Source organism: Dermacentor albipictus, chromosome 4 (assembly GCF_038994185.2).
Source record: "Dermacentor albipictus isolate Rhodes 1998 colony chromosome 4, USDA_Dalb.pri_finalv2, whole genome shotgun sequence".
NCBI lineage: Eukaryota > Metazoa > Arthropoda > Arachnida > Ixodida > Ixodidae > Dermacentor > Dermacentor albipictus.
Window position 1 is genome coordinate 1,504,304 of NC_091824.1, and position 22,034 is coordinate 1,526,337.

The 22,034-nt window shown below is 42.3% G+C and overlaps 1 long non-coding RNA gene across 2 annotated transcripts; it reads right to left on the bottom strand.

Moving 5' to 3' along the window:
• Positions 1-3,528: 3,528 nt before the first annotated feature.
• Positions 3,529-13,688, bottom strand: LOC139059012 (uncharacterized). Of its 2 annotated transcripts, none has more exons than XR_011513795.1 (4): positions 13,411-13,688; positions 12,148-12,201; positions 10,894-11,084; positions 3,529-9,553 (listed from the first exon to the last, which is right to left on the bottom strand). It is a non-coding gene; the product is annotated as an uncharacterized lncRNA (long non-coding RNA). The 2 variants fall into 2 exon arrangements; XR_011513796.1 differs by lacking the exon at positions 3,529-9,553 and adding an exon at positions 10,721-10,785.
• Positions 13,689-22,034: the final 8,346 nt, after the last annotated feature.

Genomic DNA, 22,034 nt, shown 5'->3' on the forward strand with positions numbered 1-22,034 from the left:
GCAGCCACAAAAATAGAGTACGAGATCTTAATCACCCGCTGAGCTTATGAGTTGATGACAAGTCACCGAAAAAAATTGTAGCGCAGCCTTCATTCCGCTTCTAACTGGCCCAAGTTTGTGATGTCGCTCATAAATACTATATATACATAATATACTCACGCGGTAGCTGTGCTAAAATAGCGGCAATTAGTTTCTGCTCTCCTCGACACTCTTAAGGTAGCGCAACTCATGTTATTGTGTAACCGTAATTAACATGAGGTGAAGAAATATCCTTCACCGATGTACTGCGGAAAGCCACTCGGTTGCTAGTTGCCTCATGCATTTGCCGATTTCGGCACCACAAAGGCTAAATAAAAGTAAAAGCACTAAACAAAGACTGATCGCGGTCTTGATTACTGCAGATTTTTCATGAGGTTTTACACGTTCAACTCGGTTAATCGGCTGTGCGGACGTTTTCGTTTCGGACGGTCATGATGCCCGTAGAAATCTATCTAACCTTTAAGCGCCCTACTGGTGTACGAAAGCTACGTGTAAATGATCTCTAATAAACGACAAGACTCTTAGTGGCATTGGAGGGTTGCCTGTAAGAGTTTTTACATGACTTTTAAGAGCCCTGTTTGTATTGGGAGGGTGCATATAGACACTCTTGACTGACCTTTAAGAACCCTATTGGTATTGGGAGAGTACCTGTAGGAATCCCTGAACGACCTTTAAGAATCCTATTGCTATTGGGAGAGTGCCTGTAGGAATTCCTGACTGACCTTTAAGAATCCTATTGGTATTGGGAGAGTGCCTGTAGGAATCCCTGACTGACCTTTAAGAATCCTACTGCTATTGGGAGAGTGCCTGTAGAAATTACTGACTGACCTTTAAGAAACCTATTGGTATTGGGAGAGTACCTGTAAGAATTCCTGACTGACCTTTAAGAATCCCATTGGTATTGGGAGAGTACCTGTAAGAATTCCTGACTGACCTTCAAGAATTCTACAAGTCCATCAAGATAGCCCTGATGGATTTTTTGACCGGGAAGGTAGATAAGAAAACACACAGCACTGAACCATAGAATAAATATTCGCTGAACCATCCGCGAACACCTGTTCACGTGCGCGATGTCGCACTGAACTACAGAAACCGCCGTCGCGCACCCCAAGACAAGTCTTAACTCACGTTTTTAAATTAGTAAACGTACATATTATTTGCTTCTAATCAAGAGAAGTCAATAATATTATAGTGTAAACGTTTCATTCACTACAATAAAAGAATTATGCAGCGTGTGCCACGAAACCTGGCAGCAAGCAACCCTGGGCGTCGCACCAGTCTCATTGTTGAAATCGCAATCATGTGAAATGAGCCCTCTAAAAATCGCATTGCGACGCGTGCGACAGCACCGATTTTCGTCGTTGCAGTCGCAGCATGTGAAACAGCCTTTATAGCGAAGCAGCGCAACACGCCCCGAGTGAGGCGACGCTGCAGACACAGGGGTGCCAGCGGGCGCGAAGAGAGGGGCAGTGGACACAGGCTGGAGGCGAACGGTTCGCACGCAGAAGGGTCCTGGTGATAGGGGACTCCAATGTGGGGAGAGCTGAACAAAGCGTGATGGTGAGAGTGAAGGCGGACGGGCGAGTAAAGGTGGAGGCAATGACCAAGGCCCGGGAAGCGGTAGGGCACAGCTTGGTCATTATGCATGCTGGGCTCAATGACGTGCTTAAGGGGAGTAGCCAGGACTTTGAGAGGCACATAGAGACTGGACTGAGTAAGCTTAGAGAGGCCTCCGGGAGGGTGCATGTGACCATATGCACTATCCCAGAGGTCCAGGGCCAGACTTACCAGGTAGAAAGGAGGGTGGTTGAGGCCAATCGGTTTATTAGGAGTCTGAGCGGACGACTCGGGTACAACGTGATGGAGGTCAACAGGTACGTGTACGGAGCCGGCTCCCGGCCGTTTTTGCAGGATGGCATTCACAACAGTGGTGCCACTGGCAAACGGATTGGGGGCAGGATGGGTCGCCATGCAACAACTTTTTTAGGGGGACCCAGAGCCCTGAAAGAACCAGTGTAGACGTGGACAATTCGAGGCAGGAGCCACAAACAAGCAAACATCGGTACTGTAGGAGATGCGACAGGAATAAGCACCAGAGCCAAATTAAGTCAGACATAGGGTTCATTAACATCCAATGGGGCAGAAATAGGCTAAAATGGGAGGAAATCGAAGGGCAACTATGGTAAGAGAACTTAATGGTTTATGGCTTTGTAGAGACACATCTTAGGGACATGGAACAACCGCCCTGTAACCCTGATTATGCATGCGAATACTGCAACAGAGTGCAGGGTACACACTAAGAAAAAAAAGAGTATCCCTTACTCTTTTCGAAGAGTCTGGACTCGTCACGTATACGACTCACTTTGTGGGAGACACCCGAACTCTCTTTTGGCAGAGAGTCCCGAGACTATCTGTGCTCAATACAAGGTGTTCGCGTGACTCTGCACACAATAGTCATGCATACTCTGTTGTAATAGTCGCCTATACCCTCTCAAAAGGGTTACAAGACTAGTGCTGAGGGAGTCCGTTAACAATTCTAAATGAGTCGAACGACTCAAGATAAAGTGTCTCGTGAACACCGCAAGAATGATTCAGGTAACTATTCTAGACGAGCCCGATGACTCCACCATGTGTGTCAAGTTACCCTTAGTGCGTGGTGCCGGCCTCTTGCAAATGCTAGCGGCAAATGCGGCCTCTTGCAAGTCGTTTCACTCTTGGATGGCAGTGTCGAGCCGCTTTTCAAAATGTGTCAACAACTCTTGCTGTAAGTACACACGACTACGGCTAGTTCTCAAGAAGACTACTATGAAAAGACAACATAGGATAACAAAGAATCCACAGTAAACTTGACAAAAAGCACATGGCAGGTTAGCAAGAAAAAGTTAATATTTCATCAATCTTTGTTACTGTCTTCTGGAAAATTCAAATGTATAAGTCAGCACAGAATCACTATGAAAGCAAGACAGTTCTCTTTACCATTAAACTGGAATCAATAGCCAACTAAGCAAAACAGTCTTAAATAAATATCCAATATGTAGCCTGCAGCTGCATATGCATGACACTGCAATGCCACTCAGAACCATAATGAGACCCCAAAATATTATGTAACTCATGTAGAAGGTTAATTCACCACCGCACAAGTCTCTTATAATATGTCAAAATATTCATAAGTTCAACCTATTTCCCTGTTCTAAAAGACTTAACTTACGACTTAACATTATAAGCAAGTAAGCTACACATAACAAATAAGAGAGGCTGCACTTATGTACAAAGGAGACCCATATAATGAAGTGCAATAAAAACACTATTCCAACTTAGATTACATTATCTATGCATTATGCTATGCTTGCTGAAAACAAGTGGTTGGCAATTGATAATCCAGTCTAATAGTAAAAACAGCTGTCTTACCTTATGGTACTCTTGTTGGCACTTTTTCCCACACAATTTGTGCATGTTAGCGTGATGAAAATTGATCTGAAAAACACCACATTAAAAAGTTGTGCATCAATTTTATTCTGTCATACAACATGCAACAGTGTATAAAAACCTCATAACTGACAAAATTACAAAAATAAATACAGCAACACTTACACTGATCATTTATTTATGTTGAGAAGCATACTTTTGCAAGACTAAGTAAAATAGCTGACACAGACAATTTCACAGGTAGAAATAACCGCTAATACAAAACTTTCCATAATCCAAACACGTTGACAAAATAAGTAGCACAGGCAGCTGTATTTTGTTACGGCAAAGATAGCGCATGAATGACGAGTACAAGAGGGGAAGCAGAACACATAAACAAACTATACCCAGCCGCATGCACGCAGCTGTAACAATACACATAGTGCACAAAGATCCAAAAGAAACAAAGAGGAAGATGTGAGGAAGGCTTCTTTTACTCATCACAAGTCATCCTGTAAGAGCACATTATGCACTGGCTGTAATCTATCCTCAGGACATACATGAATAAGTTACTTTAGGTGCCACATTTATAAATCACTCATACAATGTTCTTGTGATTTTCCTTATTCCAATCTTTAGCTTAGCAAGCATGACTGAGTTACGTAAAGCCTCCCTACGGCTTGGCACATATACACAAAGAAGTGTTTCTATAAACACTGGAGGTCACGGACGGATGACAGACACATACCTCTTTTAATTCTTTTGTCTTTGTCATTATGATTACCTACCACAGTAGTCTTTTGTAGAGTGAAACACATCCAAATAACACACTGTGGGCAACCAAGTGTGAATACCTGTTCTCGATTTCTACCTTTCTCTGGTGTCCCGCTAAGGTAACAATGGCGCAAAGGATTGTCTTCCCAATGTATGCATTCCCATACAACAGGAGCAGATGATAAACCACATTAATGGTGCGTGAAATAAAGCATCTGTGCTTGACTTCCCACTGCCGCTCCCATCTGGAGTGATCTTTTTTTTTGCTTTGTATACACTAGTACAGGTGCTACGTAGTCCCCTTGGAACCCAAAGCAATTCTCACACCACAGCAGGATGTCAATTTTTTCTAATTCTAAGCAGAACTCTCGTTATGGGGGACAATTGCGAACTTATATTTTTGCTTTGTATCTTAATTATGTTGTTGACCTTTAAATTTAGCCACTTTACTACTTTTCTGCAGACAGGCCATTGCACCAATGCTAGGTTTTGAAAACACCAGAGCAGGGTAGAAAGCAAGAAGAGATATTTATAATTTGGGTGCCCTCTCTGCATTACATGGATATGTTTCAATGAACGATAAGACTACTTGGTAGATAAACATATAAAAGATAAGAGAATTAAGCTCAAAGCCTACCAAATTAGTAACTGGGAATTTCATATGCAAATTAAATTTCCTGATTCCCAGTGATGAAACAGTTTTGAGAATATGTGCGAAGGCAACCAAGTGACTCATTCTCACAAAGAAAACAAAATAAAAACAAGCAAGATTACAAGAACTTCGAACTTGCAACCTAAAGTAAGACACCTGACATGACTGATTTATGTATTTACTGAGCATAAATTACAGCTAGCGCATAATCTGCTTGAACAAGATGACAAACAATGAGTTACTGTTGCTTTCTCTCTGGGGCATTTGGCTCTTCTGAACACATGCACATTGTATGGCACAGCTGCGTGGATGTAGCTGGGCATAGTTATGAGTCAGCATCACTCTGTTATTATGGTCCTTCACTATTATCGTTATAATTTATATTTGGCAAGCAGCCTAACTATCAGGTTGATCAGCTGTATTTTAAACAAAACATACTGACAGATTTCCGTTTCTAGCTAACATAAGGAGGCGGGTACATCCTTTCAGATTTCAAGAAACAGCTGTGCAACAGAAAGTCTACGATGACCAGTACCTTTATTATTAAGTGCCATGTACTAGATCTTTCTGCTATGAATACCTCTATTACCAAAAATTGTAGTCTGAAAAACTAATTGGAAAATATTTACAAAAGTGACAGATACTAGAACTGAATTACAATTGCAAATGTTTTCGTAAACAAGATCACAATAATTGAAGTTTTATTAATTTCAGCAAAATGGCTGACCTCCTATTATTGAGGCTAGTCAGTGCTGAAGGTATTGTTAGTTTGTAGGAGTCCTCAGACTGACAACTCTGAAATATTTATCGCCATACTTGGTGGAACATGCTTTGCTGTTGCAGATATTACTTAGCCACAAAACATTTTGTAAGGTTTATGGGACAATTCTGTGTGGAAGATAAACCTTTCTGATCATGTCTTTTTGGGTTGTGTATCTCGGAACTGGTGCTAGTCTGAGTTCTTACAAACTAGACGTTATTGAGTACGGTAATTATAATGCCTGCCAGTGCTACAAATTTCTGTTAGCGAAAATTGTCGCATTGTCATGAAGCAGTTATGTTCAATTTTTAGCGGCAGTCACTGCTGAAACACTCAGTACAAAGCACAAAACAAAGATATGGAGTCAAAATGTAAATGTCGAACAAAGTTATAGTCAATTCTTCATTTCACAGAACTGTCTTTTTTTCTGTTAGTTTGCCAATACCAATTGCACATACACAAACATTTGAGTATTGCACTTCTGGTAAATGCAGGAAATTTCAGTGTTTAACAGAAGCCCTTGGGAAGACAGCCCAGAGTCGCTTCAACAAAAAGACTTGCGTTCAATTTGCGTTTCTAGGTTGTAGGTCACTATAGCAAGGGGCATGTTTTGCTGATTGAATATTACTCGAAACAGTCTTATTATTCGTGCTAGAGGCTTGAAAAGAGAGCAAATTGTATAGTTCTTCATGCAGATGTCATATATGTCAGTATTTCTTTAGCTGCTTCTGGAGTTATGTCCTACACAATGGGAAAATACACTGATCTTTGCGGGCACTTTATTGTGTAAATTTTCACAAAAAGCAGTGTGCTGTAGCTACCTCAGCTCTTTGTGGACTGCAAAGTGCCGATATCTATTCAAAGAGCATGTAAAGTTACTAGAAGTATGCAAAATTAGTAGGCAGGCAGAGAGGCCTGCCTACTAATCTTGCATACTTCTCATGCTATTGTGAAAAAAAAAACTATTGAATATACTTCAAAAACATTTTCTCACAATAGCATGAGAATAACCTTATGCACTTATAGTTGTCCTATACTTCGAAATTTGGCATACGTACTCTTCAAGATATGCAGAATGCTGATATCTAATTGAAATTGCAATCTGTAAAATTATTTCATGTGGCCTAATATATTTTTGCATAGTTCCAGTAATTGTACAAGCCATTTAGATAGGTACCACCACTTTGCAGTATACGAGTAGCTAAATAAGATACAGCATGAAGCTATTACTGAAAATTTTATACACAGGAAAGTGCCCACAAAAATATTTTGCCACTGTGTAGGACATAACTGAAAAACAGCAGCTACACAAAAATAAATGACAATTCAAATCTAATAAAACACTTTATGAATGAGAGTATATTCAAATCTCTAGTACAAATATATAAAAGAGTTGTTTCGAAGAGTTAATAAGGGGGTGTCAGTGTATTCTACCAAAGTGTTAGAAAATGCCTTCAGGCATACCATGGGGAGCTTTATAAATAGCACACGCACGCATCTGCCTAAAAAGCCCCATGCCCTGCTTGAATTCATTAGTCATTTTTGCATTCTGTTGTATGTCACCATTTGCATCCCTTAACATAGAGTGCACGAAACCAAAAACAGCCTATTACCGTATTTACTCGCATAATGATTGCACTCGCGTAATGATCGCACTCCTAAATTTTGTCGTCAAAATTCGATTTTTAAAATTTCCCATGTATCGATTTCACCCCGAACTTGCCGCAGCGATGTGTCATGTGCCAAATCTAGCTAATAATGATCACGCTTACCATCTGTTGACTGCTATGCGAACGACTCTTCAAGACAAACCAAGCAGACTGCATGCAAAAAACTTTCTTAAGCAGATGCCCCATTTCATTCTTTTCATCACTTTCTGCACTTCTACGACAAAAAAAAGCTACAACCAAACTTTCCTTTATTATGTGTAGGCTTTATAATGGTTGTGGTCAACAAAAACAACAAAAAAGGCATCTTTCGATTCTTCTCATCTGCACTTGTGGGCACGCAACAAATCGCGAGCGGCAATGACAGCAGCCACGTTTACACTGATACGTTAGAAGTGTACCCTATTCATTCGCCTACATTTGTAACGCAGCTAAGATATTCGCCCACCCTTAGCGGAAACGTGCCACATTAGGATAGTGGTGAAGACAAATGCCGCAGTTTCCGCAGCATGCCCACCATGTGTTCCTATGTCACTGGCAGAGCTAAGCGCGCCCATCTCTGTCCCCTCAAAGTGGGCATGGCTATGCTATTGCCGCAAACTCGCCGATGTTATTCATTACTAATATGGAAGAAACTGTTTGAATGCACCGTAATGTACTCACGAGAAGAAAAACGCAATCAGCGCGTTCGGCTTGCTCTGCCGGCCACCATTTTTTTTCGTGTCCTGCACTACATACAGCAGCAGCCGCCTATTTGTTGACCTGTTGTCATCCCGTAGTAAATGCCAGATAATATATTTTTTTCTTTTTGCGGGAAATTTAACCAGCGTAATGATCGCACCCCTGAATTTGAGTCAATTTTTTTTACAAAAAAGTGCGATCATTATGCGAGTAAATAGGGTAACACACTGAATTTTTAGCCTGTAAAGGGGTTGTATACAAATGGGGGCAGCCAACTCTAGTGTGACAATAAACAAATATTTGTTTTCACAATATTGAAACCAGTCATAAAATATATCCTCACAAATTTGGTAATGAATAACCAAAGAACCTTGCTGATTGTCTTATTGGTGTCCTAAACAAGATCTTTTCATGTTTATAATTCCTAGTTTAATTCACTTTCTCTAGTAAATGGGCTCTGACCTAGACTACTCAGTGTAGGAGACTAACCCAGACCTGGAAGCCAATATTTAAATCTGAAATAAAGACATTCATCCCACGAACACGTCACTGCTATGTCATCAGAAGCGTGCATCCATGGACATATTCTGTAAAATAATTTTTACATGATCTGTACTGTTACTCTTGTACTAATAAATTAGGAAATGCACTTGCTATTTAAAGCACTGCTGTAAACCTTTGTGTTTGAGAAATGCAATACTCAAAAGTGTAGCACAACCAATGTGTGCATGAAACCTACGATGCCTTTGACATTCGTCAGTGTGGCAAATAGGCACTGAGAAATGCCAAGGGCATCATAGCTTTCTTGTTTGAAACCTTGTATGCGAGTACATTACTGGTATCTTTGCAGTGAAAGGAAGTCGCATTATTATCAGACTTATGAGGGGAACTCATGTTTCTCTAGTTTAATATTTTCTTTTTTGTGCTCCTATATTCTTCACTTTTCCAAGAATAATGGGTGTTTGAAATAAGTACTCTATATTGCTCTTAAATTTTTCCTGCACAAGAGCCCACGTTAGGTTACATTTCTTGAGCCCTTTGCAGTGCTGTAGATTATCAAAAGAAAGAAAAAAGATGCTGTAAGTTTGCATTTTAGCCTTCTGTATAACAGGTATGAACCTATCAATTACATACACAAGTACGAAACAACTACGAAAAACTGGGCATAAAGACATACATTATAATACCAGGAATCGATGGTAAGAATTCTAATAGAAAGGAACCATTAAAAACTCGGCACTAAAGACACATATTAATTATAATAACACAAGTATTTGCTAAGAATTTGAAGAGAAAAATAGAATGTCTCTTCAAATCACTCCACCCCAACATTCATCCATGGTTCGATGAGTGACCACAGTTGGTGATGCTGTTTGGATAAGTTGTGGCGGAGGTGCAGCTGTGAAATAGGTGGAACATGTAGAGGGGCCACCAAAGGTTGCATGCTGGTTGCACAGCAGGTTGCCTTGATCTCCAGACTCACTCGGCACTCATGCGTTGAGCCTGGTTATACGCCATTTGCAAAAAGGCCTTGCCCGAGTGTGTGGTACGGCTTTGGTAAAATTTCGAGGCAACCTGAAAAACGTAGATCGATATCTATAAGCACCACAATATTCTTCACCATAGGGCAAACCTGAAGTTTACCATCGGCACATAGCAGATAATGAAAACAGACACAAGCCACCAGACTTCAGGTATAAAAATGTGCAAAAGTGTAAATGAGTGTGAAGAGCTGCTTATAGGATGGAATGTTTCATTTTGTCTTTTGTAGATCAATAATAGTATCTTAACATAAAGTCAAGTTTACTTTGCCCTCCCTAAAAAAACTTAAAATTATGGGGTTTTACTTGCTAAAACCACTTTCTGATCATGAGGCACGCCGTAGTGGAGGACTCCGGAAAGTTCGACCGCCTGGGGTTCTTTAATGTGCACCTAAATCTAAGTACACGGGTGTTTTCGCATTTCAACCCTATCGAAATGCGGCCGCCGTGGCCGGGGTTCGATCACACGACCTCGTGCTCAGCAGCCCAACACAGCCACTGAGCAACCACAGAGGGCATGGCCCTCCCTATTTGTGTAAGTAGGCTATTCCATGCGAGCTGTACCAACCTGGCACACGACCACTTGAAATTTTTTTTTTGAAAAACTGGAGGCCCTTCAATATAGCGCAAATGTTAATTTCAAGAAATACTTAACTTAAAAAGTTTTTTTACTGGCGCAAGCACTAAGTGAGATTTTGTGTAATGCACCAATCTATGCATCATAAAAGGCATTGCAGAAAAATTGGTTCCTTCATTAAGGGGGCCAAATTTTTCAGGACAATAAAGAGAGGCATTACACCAAAAATTGAACTGCTTATTAGCCACTGCTCAGTTTATTATGGGTCATTAAAAATAGACAAAATGGCCTATTAACTTTATTTTCATTAATCTGGCTTACAGCAAAAGCTGCAAATTTATGTAATCCACATATTTAGGAGTTGTGCTGCATGCAAAAGTTGGTTTCAGGAACATAAATTATGCAGCAGTGCACAGAGATGAGGATGAACTAGCAAAAACAGTCAGTTTTGGTGTGTTTATTGGCATACTTAATATTGAGGCAGTCCTAGTAAATTTATGCCCACTACCATGTATGAGTGTACACTGTATTGTTTTTAGATTGCTAAAGCTTTATCAAAGCAGTTTTTTGTTAAGCAAGAAAAAAAATTGTACAAGTGGTCTCCTACTGGTTTCAAAATTTGCAGCGCATTTCGTGTAATCCACATAGCCTTTTGGCGGCTAAGGCAAACTGCGTGGACTTGAGCATCCCTGCACAGATAGCAGGGAGTCTAAACTGCTTTGAAGTTAACTCTTTCATTGCTGAGTGGCTACAAGCCACTTCACTCAAAAAGTTGCCACTTAATCACGTGTATTTACCTTAATCTTTCTGTCGGCTTCCAGCCTGCTTGGCATCATCACGAAGGCTGCCAACTCCCTAGTGGACGTAGTCAGGACACGGTGGTGGCAGGACGCAGTGGCAGGAGCCACCAAAGGCTTCGAACTCTCTAGTGGACGTAGTCAGGACACAGTGGTGGTAGGATGCAAGGGCGGGAGCCACCAGAGTGTACCTGCAGCAAATTTGCACAAATGCTCTTAGTCCTAACATGTCACAATTTACAAGAAAAATTCAGCTGTCTGTGTAACATGGATACCAATACAAATAAATGTAAACAGTTAGGTCCTACAACACAACTAGAACATCGACAAAGAAGAAATGGTACTTATGCTTATGAAAATCCAAGCAATGAAAAAAAAAAGAATGTGCATCCGATTTGTGCATGGAAGCTCAGTGGAAACCCGAGCTCATACCATCAAATGATCTGCTAGTCAACTGCAAGCCTCTTAAAATGTCATTGTATATTTTTTACACGCACTATGTTAAGCTGCATTAAAACAAGTTCAGCATCTCTAAATATAAGTAATCACGAAGCAATTCGATTAATGAATTCCAGTGGTCGATAATGCAACAAAGTGCATGCTCTGATGAAGCTGGCCAAACTGGGTAGTGACAAATAACAATGTGGTTCTCTACATCTTGTTTTTCTGGCTCTCGCTGTAGCATTAAAATACACAAGAAATTTCACATTCCTGACATTTAACCCTGCTAATTTTTATTCCATAATGCATAATACTTCAGCAAGAGCAATAATGCTATCTTTTAATCATAAATAGTGATAGAACAAGAAATTTTACTGGAGCTAATGTTTTGACAAGAAAACTTATCTCCTTCTCTTTGTCGAAACATTGGCTCCAGCGATGCTCCTTGTTCTACGCCTCTTCATCATTTCAAGTCTCCGTCTTCCTGTGCACCTCTGTACTTTCAATGTTGTATCAATGAAATTGTAATAACGGAGAATTAGTAAATGTAGCTGATGAAGAACTTGGGCTTGTTGGTAGACAATGACAGAGTAGCTGCGCAACATAGAGATACGAACAAAGGAGGCTTATGTGTGCCGTCACCTCCAGCCATGTTTCTCCTTTGGACGATTACTCTATCTCGATGTAAAAGTATTACCCTTTGCACAATAATGCTGAAATGAATAAAGGCCAGGAAAGTGGACACAAAAATTACAACAAATAGCATCTTATGCTAATGAGATATGCGAAAGTGCCTGCTACGATCTGTCTCACCCATAACGTGCTGGATAAGATGGCGTCTTCTGGATGTTGGCATTTCTTGAATACCTAAAATAAAGTACATTTCAAAATTACAAAAATACACAGAACAGCAGTAGCAGAGGAGATAACGCATTGTTTAGTAAAAGAAAGTAAACTAATCTCTGATGCAGTGCAGACGAAATTTCCTTTATTAAATTAGTAGAATAATACACCACACTTCATTTCATTCAATGCTGTGAGCGTTTCTTGGTACAAGAAAGAAAGGTATTTCTGCATGAAAACAGTAAAATAATCATAGCCTTCTACTTTTACAAAATACGTGACAGTGACTAAGCCAACTACAGCAGTATATACTTAAAATTGTTATATGCACATTACAATAGCCAAGACAGGATAAACTTGGGTTTATATGCAGATCACCAGGAGGTACCACTTTGCAATCAATTCATTTCTGCTTGCCAAATATCTGCACTAACATAAGACTACAAATAAAAAGACCCTCTTTTTCATAAAACACCGGACTCAAAATAAAAAAATCCAGTAGGAATACCACAGCTTCTGTGCATAATACAACCAGGTTTTGTACGCCTTGTAGGATTTACTATATAAAGGTTGCAGCAAATTCATGCTCTTAAATATTTACCACCATGAAAATAAAGATTACATAAAAAATAATAACATTATACATCGGCTTAGATTGTCAGCTAACGTGTTTTGTGTTTTCTACTTATAGCCAAATGCACATAATTTTTTTTCTGTTTCAGCGCTTTTAAAGCGCTGTGTCTGTTCGCTTGTGCATACAGCCCCTTTACCGCTCTTAAGATATCTGTGCTGCCACATCGCCTGACACTGCCATACAGCGTTGCAGCGCTTTTATTATTCGCGGTAATATACCTAAAGCGCTAGTAAATCTTCAGAATACACAAGCTGTCTTTTCGACTACCTGTCTTCGCCAGCGAAAGTCACACTGGTGCTAGTATTGTATCTACACTTCAAGTTACGCAGTACTTGATATTATACGGATTTTTCGATGCGACAGGCCACTCGTCACCGGAGTCGTTAAGAACGGTGTTTCTCCTGGCAGTACAGCTTTGCAATAATTTCAGATGCTCTCCAGAGGCTTCCGTCTGCCAGTAGTATTTTCGCATACATACGCGCACGCATGCCCAAGAAACGTCTGTGAACTGCCAAGAGAAACGTGCGCAAAATGTAGCCATACCGGAAGGGCCGAGTCCGCGCCGTTTGTAAACTCGGAACAAAAGCTGATATGCTTACCTGAGACGTTAAGAGAAATATGGCACAGGTCACAGGTCCCCGCTGGTAGTGGTTCGTATGCATCTGGTCGTCTCTGTCCGTTGCGATCTCCCATATCACAATGAAAGATGCAGTGCAAACCGAAAGACGAAATCGGCGATACGCTGCTGCTGGCGGCGGTCCCCTCGTCGCAATCACACAGCACGGACAGAAGCTCCCACCGTAACTTGCCGCAACGCTTGGTTGCAGTCGCCCCTAACGCAGCGATTTCAGAACCACGCAACGACAACGCACTCGCGCGTGATACAGCGCAACTTTAAAATGGCGTCATGCTATTGACGGCTTCGGCTTTGGATCATTTTGTATCTGCACAACTGAGCAAAACAGTTGCACTAGTTTCGGTTTTGTTTCCTCGCGTTGAAATAAAAACTGTTTTGCTCACTGATAATTTTACGTCACTTAAGTAATGTTCACGAATGAAACAGCCATGAATTTAACACGCGTGTTGAAATGCCCGCTACGTTCACTTGGCAGAAGCAAAATTTGCCCGTCCGAGCGTGGTTACGTTTGAAATATCTATCGGGGGGCTGTCGGAGCAAGCTCGAAGTGTGAAGACGCGGCGTAATTGTCCTTAATTTGCTTAGCTATAACGGTGCGGCTGCCCTTTATTTCTGTCGAGTGCAGTTTGCTCTGATGTGAGGTAGAACTACAAAGCCGCCCATGTTACTGAATGATCTAGTGCACCTGAAGCTGCCGGAACTCCGGTATTTCCTCCACAAGTTCTTGCGACTGTGTGCCGTTGTCACCAAATGCGAGCGTAGTCATTTGGCGGAGATTTAGCAACACATTTTCTAGAACTATCGTTCACCGCTCTCTCACGGCATGGAGAAGCAGCGTGGTTGGTCCTTAGTGAAAATTTCTATTTATTGCGAATTTTGCGATAGCAATTATATGGACACAACCGTCGAAATATATCTGTCGGTGTTACCGTGAGCTTTCGTATAAAGTCAAGTGCGATAAGATCCTATCCCGCGCCGTTGGCTGTGCGCGTTAAAGGAAGTTTTTGAGGCTGAGCCGGGCTCGATGGGCGCCCCAAGTATCAATAGGAGGTCACGTGATAAAACGCGCGCAAGCCGGGAGAGGGATGCGCTAGTTTAGCGCGCTTCTCCTCCTCTAGCCGTTTCTCTAGCCCGGTCTTGCGCCACCCTCGCTCTGTTTTGGTGATAATTTCCGATGGACGCAAAGCTGGGGGGAGGGGGGGGGCGCTCAGATAACGCAATTTTGCGGAGAAGCTTTGACGGAAGAGGCAGCAGAAGCGTTCGGTCCGCTCTGTTCGCGCCCTTCGTCACGCCAACGCTGTGACAGCGAGTGTTCGCCGTCATTGAGTGAGATCTGTTGTTTGCACGTACGCGCGTGAGCCAGTGCTTCCTAATTTAAGGAGTAAGCGAATGTTTACTGCAGTTTATTCAGCCGATGAAACAACGAACCTTGGTTCGAGCAATAGTTCGTGCAGTGGTTCATGCAGCATTGGGGCGAAACTGCTGTATTTTTGTTTTTATATTTCTAGGGGGTTCCAAAGCAGTGTTGCGTACGCTAATATTTGTTTGTGGCCGCGGAACGCAACGCACTGCGGTAGCCCAGTGGCTTTGGTGTTGCGCTGCTGAGCTAGACGCGACGGGTCCAACCACAACCGCGGCAGTTACATTCCAACGGGGGCAGAATGCGAAAACGCGCGTAACCGTGCATTCCGTACACGTTAAATAACCCGAGCTGCTAAAAATAAATCTGCAGCTTTCCATTACCGTGCACCTCATAACAAGATATTGATTTTGGAACTTAAATCTTCAAAATTTAGTTTAAGTCGCGGAATTACATTTACAATCGACACTGTTGACTGCACCTACTGAACTTATCTCTTTGCTGTGCTCTCTTTAGTAGCCAATACTTTTTTTTAGATTTACTTATGGTCAGAATCCAGTGTGACAAATCCAAGTTTTCCTTATCATGGGAATCCAGCTATCGCTTAAGCGTGTGAGGTATCAACAAACATGGTCAAGGAAAATCAATATATAGAGTTCGAAGTAATTGCAGAACATGACAAGGATGAAAGAATGATACACGGCATTACAACCAGGACAGGAACCCGAGGGCCTGCCTAAAACAGAAGAGTTTATCTGGTATTTCTTCTCCTGCATTAAAATCTTTCTCTCGCCAGACCCATCTCGAATATTAATGGCGATCTTCCATGACTCTTAGCGTGCTATTGAGAGTCAAACGACCCATGCGGGAATGTTGACTCTTCTTTCTGACTCTACTCGCGCAAAAGTGGGTCTTCGGAAGAAAAAAGAGAGTCAAGTTGCCGTGACTCACTTTTTACTCTCTTTTTTCTTAGAGTGTTGCAGAAAGTGCGGGGGAATTGGGGCACTCATTCATAAAAATACAAATTGGCAAAGGGTCAAAGAGGAATGCAAGGAGCATTTATGGCTAAAAGGAAAAGTAGCAGGGGCGAAAACACTTCTAGGCTTTGTATACCTTTGGACAGGATCAAATGCTAAAGAAGAAAAAAAATGTTCGACTGTATAGCAGCGGACATCAGTGAGCTAGGAAAATGATGTGAGATAATTGTATTAGGAGACATGAATGCGCATGTTGAAGATATGGATGGGTACACAGACTCCTCAGGTAACATGCTGCTGGATATGTGTGAGAGGCTTAACTTAGTTGTCTGTAACTCTACTGAAAAGTGTGACGGGATCATAACATGGGAGGTAGGGGGTCGACACTCGACAATATATTATGCGTTAATGTCACATAGGAAGTAGGATAGATTAGGAGCCATGCATGATTATAGATGAACAGGGCTCCAGAAGTATAGGTAGCGACCACAAACGTATCAAGTTCAGTTTTAAGAGAGAAACTAAAGCACGAACGACGCGTGAGGAAATAGCAGAGGGGATTTTTTACTCGGAAGACCAAGTGGAAATAGCAGCCAAACAAACTGAAGAGGAAATATCGGAGAGTACTGAAACTGATTGGATTTACCCAAAGTTAATGAGACTATATGAGCGTGACCTAGGTAAGGCGCGAGTCCGGAAAGCAAGGCAAGCGATACGAAAACTCGAGAGCTGGTGGGATGAAGAGGTTAAGAAGGCCATAAAGAAACGTCAGGAAGCCTTCAGGGAACATAGGTATTCCAAAAGTAAGGAAGAACCTCAAGCAGAAGCAGAGAGGAAATGGGTGCACTACATAAAATGCAGAAGGGAAGCATCCTATTTGATCAACGAGAAAATCAAGACAAAAGGTTCCCAATGGCTGTCAGTAATAAGCAATAAAAAAGATAAACAGGCAGCTAGGAAATTCTGGCAACATCTGAACTCCTCAGGTAATAGGACAAAACTAGAGCAGAGGTATATAGTAACAGCTCAAGGTACTCGGTTAGAAGGAGAGGAGGCAATGGAGCATATAGGAACCATGATGAGGGAAAAAATTACAAAACAGAGAAATGGTACATGCAGTACGTCGGAGAGGGATAGCTCGGTCAACCCACTGATTTCGTTTGGACAAAAAGAATGGGAAAGGGCGGAGAAGAGGGTACCAAGTAGCACATCGGCAGGCCCCGATGGTATTCCAATTATATTAATAAAGAAATTGGGCCCGAAATCTAAGAAAGCATTGAGGGGGGTGGTGAGCAAAATGCTAGTGGATGGTAAAGTACCTGACGAATGGAGGCTAAGTAGGATGAGAATGATATATAAGGGAAAGGGGGAGAAAGCCGACATAAATAACTACCGGCCTATAACAGTGACGTCAGTGGTTTACAGGGTGGTTATGCAGATTATAAAGGACAGACTGCAGGCATGGGTAATGGAGGCAATGGAGCATATAGGAACCATGATGAGGGAATATGCAACGGTGGCGTAGAGGTAGAACATCCGCCTCGCGTGCAGTAGGACCGTGGTTCGAATTCTGGAGCAGCGCAATTTTCCACTGGATTGAACAAAAACTCCGCGTGTTCATAAAATTGCATAAACAGGCCTGGAGTGTGGCCTGATCCCGGTGACAAAAACCGCTAACGCACTCCCTCACCAGGACAGGATTGGCCACCCTGGTGCAGTACTTGGCCACAACCTCCTATATGAACACAACAATCAGTCCTCAGTCCCCAGCAGCTGCGAAGCAACTGGCCATGGCGGCGGTCAGACCTGCGACGCTGCAGAGGGTGCTAAGAATCCCTGGTTCCGGACAGGCCGCCCTTGGAATCTGAACCTGGCAACGTTTAACGCTAGAACGTTATCTAGTGAGGCGAGTCTAGCAGTGCTTTTGGAGGAATTAGAGGGCAGTAAATGGGATGTAATAGGCCTCAGTGAAGTTAGGAGGCCAAAAGAAGCATATACAGTGCTAAAAAGCGGGCACGTCCTGTGCTACCGGGGCTTAGCGGAGAGACGAGAACTAGGAGTCGGATTCCTGATTAATAAGGAATTCTATAGCATTAACGAGAGGCTGGCAGGTCTTGTTGTGAAACTTAATAAGAGGTACAAATTAAAGGTCGTACAGGCCCCTACATCCAGTCATGATGACCAGGAAGTCGAAAGCTTCTATAAAGACGTGGAATCGGCAATGGGCAAAATCAAAACAATATATACTATACTGATGGGCGACTTCAATGCCAGGGTAGGCAAGAAGCAGGCTGGAGACAAGTCAGTGGGGGGATATGGCATAGGTTCTAGGAATGGCAGCGAAGAGTTACTAGTAGATTTTTCAGAACAGAATAATATGCGGATAATGAATACCTTCTTTCGCAAGCAGGATAGCCTAAAGTGGACGTGGAGGAGCCCGAATGGCGAGACTAAGAATGGAATAAACCTTATACTCTGCACTAACGCTGGCATCACACAAGATGTGGATGTGCTCGGCAAGGTGCGCTGCAGTGACCATAGGATGGTAAGAACTCAAATTAGCATAGACTTGAGGAGGGAACGGAAGAAATCGTACGTAAGAAGCCGATCAATGAGTTAGCGGTAAGAGGGAAAATAGAGGAATTCCGGATCAAGCTACAGAGTAGGTGTTCAGCCTTAACTCAGGAAGAGGACCTCAGTGCTCAATATATGAACGACAATCCTATGGGCATCATTAAGGAATGTGCCATAGAAGTCGGTGGTAACTCCGTTAGACAGGATGCCAGTAAGCTATCGCAGGAGACGAAAGATCTGGTCAAGAAACGCCAATGTATGAAAGCCTCTAACCCTACAACTAAAATAGAACTGGCAGGACTTTCGAAGTTAATCAGCAAGCGTAAGACAGCTGACATTAGGAAGTATAATATGGATAGAATTGAACATGCTCTCAGGAACGGAGGAAGCCTAAAAGCAGTGAAGAAGAAACTAGCAATAGGCAAGAATCAGTTGTATGCGTTAAGAGACAAAGCCGGCAATATCATTACTAATATGGATGAGATCGTTCAAGTGGCTCTATATAGATTTATACAGTACCAGTGGCACCCACAGCGATAATGGAAGATAGAATAGTCTAGGGGAATCTGAAATCCCACAAGTAACGCCGGCAGAAGTAAAGAAAGCCTTGGGAGCTATGCAAAGAGGGAAGGCAGCTGGGGAGGATCAGGTAACAGCATATTTGCTGAAGAATGGTGGGCAGATTGTTCTATAAAAACTGGCCACCCTGTATACGCAACGCCTCATGACTTCGAGCGTACCGGAATCTTGGAAGAACACTAACATAATCCTAATCCATAAGAAAGGGGACGCCAAAGACCTGAAAAATTATAGACCGATCAGCTTACTGTCAGTTACCTACAAAATATTTACTGAGATAATTGCAAATAAAATCATGAACACCTTAGACTTCCGTCAACCCAAGGACCAGGCAGGATTCCGTAAAGGCTACTTAACAATATACTATATTCACACTATCAGTCAGGTGATAGAGAAATGTGCGGAATATAATCAACCCTTATATATAAGTTTCATTGATTACGAGAAAGCGTTTGATTCAGTCGAAACCTCAGCAGTCATGGAGGCATTACGGAATCAGGGTGTAGACGAGCCGTATATAAAAATACTGAAAGATATCTATAGCGGCTCGACAGCCAACGTAGTCTTCCACAAAGAAAGTAACAAAATCCCAATAAAGAAAGGCGTCAGGCAGGGAGGTACGATGTCTCCAATGCTATTCACAGCGTGTTTGCGGGAGGTATTCGGAGACCTGCATTGGGAAGAATTGGGGATAAAAGTTGATGGAGAATACCTTAGTAACTTGCGATTCGCTGATGATATTGCCTTGCTTAGTAACTCACGAGACCAACTGCAATGCATGCTCACTGAGCTGGAGAGGCAAAGCAGAAGGATGAGTCTAAAAATTAATCTGCGGAAAAATAAAGTAATGTTTAACAGTCTCGGAAAAGAACAGCAGTTTACGATAGGTAGCGAGGCACTGGAAGTGGTAAAGCAATATATTTACTTATTACAGGTAGTGACCGCGGATCCGGATCATGAGACCGAAATAATCAGAAGAATAAGAATGGCAGGCATTGGCAGGCAGGTGCGTTTGGCAGGCATTCTCAGAACATGAACAGCAGGTTGCCATTATCCTTCAAGAGAAAAGTGTATGAAAGCTGTGTCTTACCAGTATTCACGTACGGGGCAGAAACCTGGAGGCTTTCGAAAAGGGTTCTACTTAAGTTGAGGACGACGCAACAAGTTATGGAAGTAGTTATAATAATAAACTTTTATTATTTCTCTAAAACCTAATACATTCATCACGCCTGCCAAGCCACATTGGGCTTGACTGGCAGAGCGTGACAGGCAGCGTACAAACTGTTACAATATCAAGAAAGAGAAAAAAAAGAAATACAGGGAAGCGATAAATGGGTATACATACACTGATACTCACATTGTACGCATTTATAATAGGTGTAGGTATATGCACATATACAGGTTTCAGAAGACATGTGGCGCGTACAAGTATCACAATGCCTCATGATTACTTTGCGCGGCACAAAATCAGTAGATGATTATAAATAACAAAATGAGTCAAAACCAGAGATGCTTCAATGAAAGCTGTGCAGGAACAAACTTTCTGATCACATTTTTAATCTTTTCTGCGAAGCATATTACTAGAGCTCAACCCAGCTCCTCAGGCGCGGCGGTGTCGCCTTCAATACCACGTGACACCGTGACGTCACGACAGAGGAGAAACGGGGCTCCAACTCGCGCCGTCGCTCGCGCTGCGCTTGCCTCTGCTAGACACTCACGAGGTGAGATGCCTCCTGGAGACAGAGCTGCTCGTTGGAATGAGAAGCGAAGGTTGCGGCGTGCTACAGAGACTGTTTCTAGGTGGCTTTGCTACGGCGCAGCGACTACGCGCTCCGCATCGGACGCGGTGAGCGTCGAGCAACGCAGCGTTCGGCGCGACAACGAAATGTGCGCCTGAGCAAGCGCCGCACGCCTGAGCCGACGCCGACGATACCGGCTTTTCTGCGACACGAGCTCCTTAACGCTGTCGTGTTAAAATAAAGGCTAGTATGCTTCGCATCCTGGGCTTAACCTTAGCTAAGCCACAGCCAGTTTTTTCTTTTTTCTTTTTCTGTTGCAATATCAAGAAAGAGAAAAAAAAAGAAATACAGGGAAGCGATAAGAAATTTGACCTTGCGTTTGGCGCATTATAGCCTCTGTTGCTTATGCGCCATTAAACCGAACACAACACAACACAACACACACACATTTTTAATCAAAGCCACTCTGTAGGCGTAATACAGAAAGAGGTAAGCGAGGTATATTTCTTTACATATTATAGCCGCTTAAATCCGCATGTTTTAGTGCTTTCTTGAGCTTGTATTTTGATGTTGACTGCAGCACGTTACGGGGTAAATAATTAAACAACACAGGAACATAGTATTCGCGCATTCTCTTGCGGTATTTTGTTTCACATCGAGGTATTTGATAACGCCATTTTGATCTAAGGCTACGGGGAGTTGCATATGGTACTTTATAACGATTGTCCCAGAAATGTCTCTGGGCTATTGTGTGCAGTAGAACCGAAGAAAAATCTGGCTTGGATAATGCCTTAAAAATGTTGGTGTTGCCTTCAAGACACAAGTCATAACCTATAACTTTTAAAAGGGAGCGCATTAGTGAGTTAATTCTTTTTTGATAACGAAGAGCACAATGTCCGTAGGCAGTAATTCCGTATCGCGCAACACTATAGCACAACGCATGCGCGGCGGCTTTCCTGACTGATATGGGCATGAGGTGACGGATTTTATAAAGTAAGCAAAGCACTGAGCGAATCCTCTGACAGACACAAGGAACTTGCGAATTCCATGACAGATCGCTGTCAAAACGCAAACCAACATATTTTACGGACGATGTGTAGTCGATAGGGGCGCAAGAACATGGATTGCAATGTGAATTATGTAATGTTGTAGACGAGTTGACTGTTGGGCTAGTTGGTCGTCCATATTTGAAGTAGTAGCTTAGCGCAAATAAAACCACGGACACAAGGAAGACAGACAAAGACAAGCGCTTGTCTTTGTCTGTCTTCCTTGTGTCCGTGGTTTTATTTGCGCTAAGCTACTACTTCAAATATATTATGTTACTTCCCTAGTCAAGTGTACTCTCTTTAATGGATTT